A 9,738-nucleotide genomic window follows, 5' to 3' on the forward strand; every position below is an offset into this window, starting at 1 on the left:
ACTTAGGAAAGTTCTTTATCGTTCTTAATCTTCACTTTTTTGTCAGCAAAATGGGCTAATAATTCTACCTTTTTTATATGGCTGCTGAGAGAATCAAATGAGATAGTGCATGTAAGATGCTTGACACATGGTAAATTTCCATACAGGTTAGTAATATTGCTGTCATTATTATGGTATACCAGTCTGGCAAATGCCATGAAGCTCCTGGAGCAAGTTGTTGACTAGTACCCCACATGTTGTTTGGGATGGAAGCCCCAGGAGTGTGTCATAGTCGGGGTACCCAGGAGTAAGATTTCTGAGGGGCAGTGAGGGCATGGAGTAGTGGTCCAGTGGGCAAAAGGTGATCCAAAACTACTCCATGTATTTCACAATTTTGTCTAGGTCAGACTCTATATTTGATAATGCATACACATTCATATTTGTGAATAATTCTAAAAACAATGCTAAAAAGTATTTTCTCAAAAAAATCAGATTTGACCCTAAATGATATAGTGCACTGATGCATACCGGTCAGGACAGCTTTAGGCACAAGTACACGTGACACGTGCACAGTAAGTAAAAGACCCCCTGATGTGTGGTTGCTTAACTAAGAGAGGAGAGGTCTATATTTCTCACCTCACATAGTGCCCAGAGGCAGGGAGCCTCCAGGGATGGTTTGAGAGCTCAGTGGTGTCAGGGCTCTAGGTCCCTGACCAGGGGACCAATGGTCCAAAGGTGGCTAGGGCAACTCCAAGCATGATGTTACGGAACAACTGAATTTGAAGGTGGTAAGCAGGAGACAGCACAGGACAGAGAGTTTCTCCTCCTTCATCTCCCTTATCATTTCCAGAAAGCCACAGATACATCTCTTTTTTTTTTATTTAGGTTCACTTTATTTTATTTTATTTTTTTCTTAACATCTTTATTGGAGTATAATTGCTTTACTATGGTGTGTTAGTTTCTGCTTTATAACAAAGTGAATCAGTTTACATATACATATGTCCCCATATCTCTTCCCTCTTGCGTCTCCCTCCCTCCCACTCTCCCTATCCCACCCCTCTAGGTGGTCGCAAAGCACCGAGCTGATCTCCCTGTGCTATGCGGCTGCTTCCCACTAGCTATCTATTTTACGTTTGGTAGTGTATATATGTCCATGCCACTCTCTCACTTCATCCCAGCTTACCCTTCCCCCTCCCTGTATCCTCAAGTCCATTCTCTAGTAGGTCTGTGTCTTTATTCCTGTCTTGCCCCTAGGTTCTTCATGACCTTTTTTTTTTTTTTTTAAGATTCCATATATATGTGTTAGCCTACGGTATTTGTTTTTCTCTTTCTGACTTACTTCACTCTGTATGACAGACTCTAGGTCCATCCACCTCACTACAAATAACTCAATTTTGTTTCTTTTTATGGCTGAGTGATATTCCATTGTATATATGTGCCACATTTTCTTTATCCATTCATCTGTCGATGGACACTTAGGTTGCTTCCATGTCCTGGCTATTGTAAATAGAGCTGCAATGAACATTTTGGTACATGACTCTTTTTGAATTATGGTTTTCTCAGGGTATATGCCCAGTAGTGGGATTGCTGGGTCGTATGGTAGTTCTATTTTTAGTTTTTTAAGGAACCTCCATACTGTTCTCCATAGTGGCTGCGCCAATTTACATTCCCACCAACAGTGTAGGGAGGATTCCCTTTTCTCCACAGCCTTCTCCAGCATTTATCATTTGTAGACTTTTTGGTGATGGCCATTCTGACCAGTGTGAGGTAATACTTCATTGTAGTTTTGATTTGTATTTCCCTAGTTATTAGTGATGTCGAGCATCTTTTCATGTGCCTGTTGGCCATCTGTATGTCTTCTTTGGAGAAATGTCTATTTAGGTCTTCTGTCCATTTTTTGATTGGGTTGATGGTTTCTTTTTTGTTGTTGTTATTGAATTGTATTATTATGTTTGTATATTTTGGAAATTAAGCCCTTGTCGGTTGCATCATTTGCAAATATTTTTCCCATTGCATAGGTTGTCTTTTCATTTTGTTGATGGTTTCCTTTGCTGTGCAAAGGCTTTATAAGTTTGATAAGGTCCCATTTATTTTTGCTTTAATTTTCTATTGCCTTGGGAGACTGACCTAAGAAGAAATTGCTACGATTTACGTCAGAGAATGTTTTGCCTATGTTCTCTTCTAGGAGTTTCATGGTGCCATGTCTTATATTTAAGACTTTAAGCCATTTTGAGTTTACTTGTCAGTTAATCTTCAACAAAGGAGGCAAGAATATACAATGGAGCAAACAGTCTCTTCAGCAAATGGTGTTGGGAAAGCTGGGCAGCCACATGTAAATCAATGAAGTTAGAACCCTCCCTCACACCATACACAGAAATAGACTCCATATGGTCTTCTCTCTTACAATTTACTATATTGCATGAATATCACAGTGCCTGCTTGCATGTCCATGCATTCCACTATTTTTAAAGCCTCGGTCAATGTTTTATTCATCTACACTAATTCCAGATCACTGAATTGAAACACTTTCAATGCCATGGAGATAATTTGGGCTTAAATAAGGGGTCAAAGGCAGTCATTTTAAATTCTTGAGCTGAAAAGCAGTATGATTACATGAGTATTTTTGGAATAATAGATTTTAGCAGTGGGCCGCCTGGATGAGGAAGGGAAGACAGTAGAAACAGGAAGACAGAAGAGGAAGCTGACACAACAGCAATAACACATGTATAACAGTGCTTTATATGTGCATAACATTATTTTGTGAAAGATGCTTTATGTGCAATTTCTTAGAAATTTAAGCCTTTAATTCTAAGTATATTAATCCTGTGAGCAGGTATTATTAGTCTCATTTTAAGGATAAGGAAACTTGGAGAGGATAGTGACTTGGCCAATGTCATGTAGAGGAAAGAGACACAAATCAAAGCCACTTCAATCAGAGTTCAGGATTGCTCTTACAAGAAGGTGGTGGCAGAAGTCTTTGTCTAGGTGTTGGCAGTGATGTAGAGAGAAAGGAGAACTCCTGCAAACCATGAGACTGATAAACCTTCAGAACTAGTTGACTGGTTGCAGATAGAATGTAAAGAAAGGGGTGAAGTTAAAGATACAGCCCAGCGTGCGACCCTGAGGATCCTAGAGTGTGATGTTCCTCTTAGCAAACCTGGGGAAGCAGGAGCATCACCGGTTAAACTCATTACATAAAAGATAACATGAGCTTGTGGGACTGTGTGCAGGCAAAGCTTTTCTAGGTTTGGATAGTAGTTTGTGATAAAAATACTGAACATTTGTTTTTACCATTTACCAGGAATCTACAGGGGCAGAGTTAAGCACAATGATACGCATAGTGCATTTCAAACAAACTATTTTTTTAAAATTTAATTTATTTATTTTTGGCTGCGTTTGGTCTTCGTTGCTGCACGCGGGCTTTCTCTAGTTGCGGCGAGCGGGGGCTACTCTTCGTTGCGGTGCGTGGGCTTCTCATTGCGGTGGCTTCTCTTGTTGTGGAGCACGGGCTCCAAGCGCACGGGCTTCAGCAGTTGTGGCTCACGGGCTCTAGAGCGCAGGCTCAGTAGTTGTGGCGCCCGGGCTTAGTTGCTCCATGGCATATGGGATCTTTGCGGACCAGGGCTCGAACCCGTGTCCCCTGAATTGGCAGGCGGATTCTTAACCACTGCGCCACCAGGGAAGCCCAAACAATTTTTTGAGTAGTTTTCTCATTTATAGTAGACTTTTTAAGTTGCCCAGGCAACTGTTTTGGATCCTACCTTTTGTGTCCAGAACAGTGCTACCTATATTCTTTCCTAAAAGAAATGAGATGAAAAACTTTTCTTCTAAGATTTCACTGGACTATCTTTAAGGTCATAGTCAGTATCTAATTCTTCTATGTTAATTTCGGTTCCTTGAATCCAAGGGCACTGAATGCCTAGGAGATAATTTCAGCTTAATTCAGGAGCCCAAAGGGACTTGTAAATATGTGATTCAGAGTGTACTTTTGCAGATAAGTTTTTGAGCGATGGACAGTCTGGATTAGGAAGGGAAGATGGTAAAAGTAGGAAGAGACTAGACCTTATGTAAATTGGAGAGCTCAATATCTGATGTCAGGGAAGAGGACAAAGGAGAATTTTGAGATCTCTTTGGCTAGGGCAACAGAAATGCAAAGTCTGAGTGCTTAGATCCAACCCAGGAAAGAGAGCTATTTCCTCTGCAGTGACCTTGTGTAATCCTAGGCATGATAAAATATGGATGGCTTGGGAGAGCTGGGCTCATTTTCACACTCTCTTTAAAAGGCTCTCATCTGGGGCTTCCCTGGTGGCACAGTGGTTGAGAATCTGCCTGCCGATGCAGGGGACACGGGTTCGAGCCCTGGTCTGGGAAGATCCCACATGCCGCGGAGCAACTAGGCCCGTGAGCCACAACTACTGAGCCTGCGCGTCTGGAGCCTGTGCTCCGCAACAAGAGAGGTCACAATAGTGAAAGGCCCGCGCACCGCGATGAAGAGTGGCCCCCGCTTGCCGCAACTAGAGAAAGCCCTCGCACAGAAACGAAGACCCAACACAGCCAAAAATAAATAAATAAATAATTAAAAAAAAAAAAAGGCTCTCATCTGGAACACATTTTTTTGGGGGGGGGGTGTGGTGAAACAGAACAAGTCAAATACAGTCAGCCTGGGAAATTGAATTAACTATATATTTCTTCCCTTGGGTTTTCTCCGGTACAGCCTCTTCTCTTCTTTGCCAATCCCCAGAGTTTATCTCCTGCTCCAGGACCTGCTGTAACAGCTGGTGATAGTTTCCACAAAGCGCCTCTAAACATGAGAAGTCATCTTCAGTAGACATGTTGGATCAGGCTTGAGTAGAGAGAATGGAATGTTCAACTAGATGTTTTTCTCTTGTCAATTTATAATTGTCTCACTGAAGTCTTTGTCTTCATTCTGGGCTAGATGGAAAGATTATATGCCTAACACAAATCAGATAGTTGGTCTAGAAAATTATTTGCCACATGATTGATTTCATGCCCACTCTCTGGGCTTCCTAGATTTTCTCTATACTCATCTCTCTTATAATTTACCATATTACATGGATCTGAAAATGTCTGATTTTCTATGTTCATGTATTATACTATTTTTAAGGCCACAGCCAGTGTTTTATTCATTTATGTTAATTATGGTTCATTGAATTGAAGGCTTTGAATGCCATGGAAAAACACTGATTTACTTACACTTTACATAGATCTCAAGTGATGTGACTCAGCCCCTCCCTTCCCATCACAGCATCCTCTCTTCTACCTCCTGCTTTGTCTCCATAATTTGTGCCTAATACTAATGTCCTCATGTTGCTCAGAGACCTCCACTTAGCATTTCTCCTTATCTGTTCTTATTGCCATGGTCCTATGTACCAGGCAATCCCTACCCTTTTCTTCATCTTAAAACTTAGGTTATGCAGATATGACTGAGAGTGGTGCAGGGTATGCGGGGAACAACAGGCAGATCAACAATAGATGTCAACTTCAGGACCCGATCATTATAGGCAACCAGAGCCCATAAGCGAGAAGTCTCCCCCTGGCTCGAAAAATGAAGGCTAAAAGGGAACATAGTAGGAGAATACCTTGTGCTCTTGGTTAAGGCAACTGTTGGACCATATTCTAGGCTAATGTGTAGGACAAAGAGATGATAGAATCTCCTGTCTGAGAAATTTCAGCTATTGATTTGGAAACTTCAGGGAGGTGCTTAATTAGATCCTACATAGGTCATTTAGTTGTATGGAACTTAAACTTCCCACTGACCCATACAGAGAAGCTACATTTTACTGGCAGCTTATGTTCTAAAGTCAGAACATAGGACAAAAATTTAGTATAGGTAACACCACCCTCAGCAATCCGTTTGAAAGGATTAGGATTGGGCATTTACTATGCCAAGGTGGATCAGGTTAATTTCTCTTTAGTTGAGTACAAGATGAAGCATTGCTTTCCTTCAAGGGTCATGTTGTATGAAATATGTATATACATCTCTGAGCGCGAGGCTTGTATTCAGCAGGGTGATACAGTCATGTTATGAGAATCTCATGGAAATGCAGAGAAAGGTGGATCTACATCTTCCATCTCATAATCAATGTAGACTTAGCTCATGGAGTGGAATGGTGGGAAGAATTGCCTGCACTATTGAAATTTTCCACTCTCTCTCTCTCTCTCCTCTTCTCTTTTCCTCTTTCTCCTTTGTTTTGTCTTGAGGGCATTCAGTGAAATCCTCCTAAGAGAAATTCTTCTCAAACATGACTCCTCTATAAAGGCTTTCATCCCTGGCAGAGGCCACACAGGGCCTCTTTAAGGAGGTCCCAATCTAGGGACTTTTGTGATAATAGCAATTGTAAGATTGGCCAAGGGAGAGAGATAAAAAGCTAGAAGAGACCTTGTATATGAGGTAGGTGACTTGTATAAGACCACATGACTGTTTCAAGAAAACTGAACAACACTAGATCTTTCAAAGAGGGGAGATTTAGTATAGGAAATTTGTTACACACAAGTTGGAAGGATGAAAAAGCAAAAAGGGGAGGCTAAGAGAATAACCCAGATATTAGAAACTTCAGGGATCATCTATCCCACCTAGAGCTGTGGGAAGGTAAAAGGAGAGGAAGTGTTACAGAATTTAGGAGCTTGGAGGAAGTGCTTACACATAGCAGGTGATCAGATCTTTAAGAGGGGTGCCTTACAGCAAGTGCTGGGACCTCTATAAAAGGAGGTGGAAGGCATGGCTGGTGCTAGTACCTCAGGTGGGGGGAGTGTATCAAAACTAGTAGTTTAGATCTCTATGGGGGCACTCTGTGTTTGGTCACTTAGACCGCCAATGGGGGTGTGATGTGCTGGGCAGTGCTGAAAGCATCTGAGTTCTGGAGGTGAGGCTGTCCTCCATAGCTGAAGAGACACCTATAGTTGCTCCCAATTTCCAGTCTACTAGTGCCTCCTATTAGAGAATCTAACAGACAACAAGTTGGCAAAGGAGTCTGGGAAATTTAGATTGCAGGCCCCAGCCCCAGCATCACAGAGTAGAGTATAGAATACAGAAGTGGGCTCTCAGGGCTGAGATACAGCAGGTCAAGTAGGAGGATGGTGGCCAGGACCAGAGTCCAATCCAGATCATATTAATACAGCTTCTTCAATTCAGTTAACAAAGGAGAGAAAGAGAGAGAGAAAGAAAGAAGAAGGAGGAGGGGGAGATTGAAATTAATAATACCAAGTGTTGGAGAGGATGTGGAGGAAAAGGAATTCTCATATTTTTTCTGTTGAGAGCATAAACTGGTACAACCACTTTAACTGTATAGTTGTATCTAGTAAAGCTAAATATACATCTACCCTAAAAATCCCACTCAAAGGTATACACTCAAGAGAAATAAACCTGATCTTTGGAGCCTAGGTCCTAAGTCAGCAGTCTGGGTACTACCAGGTAACTTTCTCCATAAATAACCACTGTAACATGTGGAAATATTTAGCTTCTGTTTGATCCAGTTAGAAGCAGGGAAGCAATAAGGGGATGGCAGCAGGAGCAGTGTTGGGAAATGCTGGTGAAATCTACCTGGAGAGAGAGCCACCTAGGGTTTTGTGGAGCCACAGAAAAATGAAAGCAGACAGCAGGGAGGAAATCACGTTTCTAATTTTAACATTCTGGCAACTCAGAACTGTAAGATATCAGAGTAAATGCCAAAACACCATTAGGATTACCTCCCAGTCAGATTATTATGCATGAAGAAAAATAGTCCACTCTGCTGTCTCTGAAATTGCAGGTTGGAGTAGGGGAAAGTATCACACATTCATCTGATCATCTAATATCGATTGGTCTATTAATCAGTCTACTGGTTGATGCATTCATTTATTCATCAGTCATTATTTAGAATCTGATTTAGGCTTTACAAAGATTGAATGCTCCGAGAATATGAAGACCAGAGAGGCAGTATGCTGTAGTGTACGAGGCATGGGATTCAGAGTCATTCATATACTCACATTCATTCAATCAACAAATATTTATTCAGTGTCTACTGTCTTCCAGGCACTGAGATAATATCCTGGCTCCCAAACGTAAAATATGTATAACCTAGAAAAAATTGCTTAGTCTACCTGAGTTTCACTTTCAGTATTTGCAAAATGGAGGTATTAATACTTATTCAGTGGGTTTAGTTACATGGAATAAATAAGATCATGTATGTCAGCCCCCACCCCAGGGAGCTGGCAGTGCTTAATAAATAGGGACTCTAAGAGCTCCAGTTCTGAGAATCTCGTAGCCTGGTCCAGTTGTTTTTAAGCCCTGATTGTATAGTTGAATTACCTGGGAAGTACTTTTTGAAAGACCAACACCCAGGCTTCTCTTCTGAGTTTCTGATGTGATTCTGGTTTAGGGTGGGGTATTTTATGTTTTCTAAGTTCCCCAGGTGGTTTAAATGCACACACAGTGGAACCACTGGTCTAATGGTGAAGCAGACTTGTGAATAAAAAAAATCTCAAAACAACATTATAAAAATTCAACATCGGATTAAGCTAGGTACAGACACGAGGCTAGGAGAAGTAGCCTAGATGGAGGACATCCGACTCCTGTTGGGGTATAACCCAAATCACAAGGTCAGTGGGGATAAGTCCAATTTGTGCTTGGTCTGGAATGGGACTGGTCAAAAGTCAAGGAGTTATATCTGGTAGCTGAGGTTCAGGGGTCCCTTAGCATTTCTTTGGGGGTGGGAAGTCACCGAATGTCAAATGAGCTGTACAAAATTGTTTTTAGATATGAATTTTTAGGAGGAAAAAACCCCTGTTGTTCAAAGGAAAATCTGATTTTAAGCATTGTATAAAAATATCTGCAGTTTTATATTCAATACTCTAAAATTTAAAATTTTCTACTGCTTTTGAATTTTTATTTCATACATTGCCTTCATATGGACCTTATTTAGAAAATGCTAAAACCATAAAAATATATATTTTCTCAGTGTGCAGTCACGTTGAAAACAAGTGGAAAGATAAAAATTCTTTTGTCGGTACAACTGTTTTTAATCAAGTAAATTAGGTCTAGTTTTAGATGAGGTCTGACTCATGTGCCTTTAATTCCATGGATAGACTTGAAATACCTTTTAATGAAAAGCTGTCATTCAGATTATAGTTCAGCTTCATAGCCCATCAAATTTGAGAGGATGGCAATAGATAAATATATAGAAGATAAGTATAATTTTAGATATGATTTTACAGAATATGTTTGTCTTATAACTCTTAAAATTTGGAGAAGAACTCACATAAAATAGACTTTTATAGACTGCCTGCCATAAACTGAATGTTTGTGTCCCCCCAGAATTCATATGTTGAGACTTAATCCCCAGTATGATGGTATTTGGAGGTGGGACCTTTAGGAGGCGATCAGGTCATGAGAATGGGGCCTTCATGAATGAGATTAATGTTCTTTTAAAAGAGACCCCAGAGGGACTTCCCTGGTGGCACAGTGGTTAAGAATCCGCTTGCCAATGCAGGGGACACGGGTTCGAGCCCTGGTCCAGGAAGATCCCACATGCCGCAGAGCAACTAAGCCCTTGTGCCGCAACTACTGAGCCTGCTCTCTAGAGCCATGAGCCACAACTGCTGAAGCCTGTGTGCCTAGAGCCCGAGCTCCGCAAGAAGAGAAGCCACCGCAGTGAGAAGCCCTCGCACTGCAACAAAGAGTAGCCCCCGCTTGCTGAACTAGAGAAAACCCACATGCAGCAACAAAGACCCAACTCAGCCAACAATAAAGAATAAATAAAT

The 9,738-nt window shown here is 41.3% G+C and overlaps 1 long non-coding RNA gene across 1 annotated transcript; it reads left to right on the forward strand.

Moving 5' to 3' along the window:
- The first annotated feature begins 3,711 nt into the window (after nt 1-3,711).
- Nucleotides 3,712-9,738, forward strand: LOC309609181. Its single transcript, XR_014233304.1, has 2 exons — nt 3,712-4,262; nt 4,572-9,738. It is a non-coding gene; the product is annotated as an uncharacterized lncRNA (long non-coding RNA).

Source organism: Balaenoptera borealis, assembly GCF_965194805.1.
Source record: "Balaenoptera borealis genome assembly, chromosome: 13".
In the NCBI taxonomy this organism is placed as follows: domain Eukaryota; kingdom Metazoa; phylum Chordata; class Mammalia; order Artiodactyla; family Balaenopteridae; genus Balaenoptera; species Balaenoptera borealis.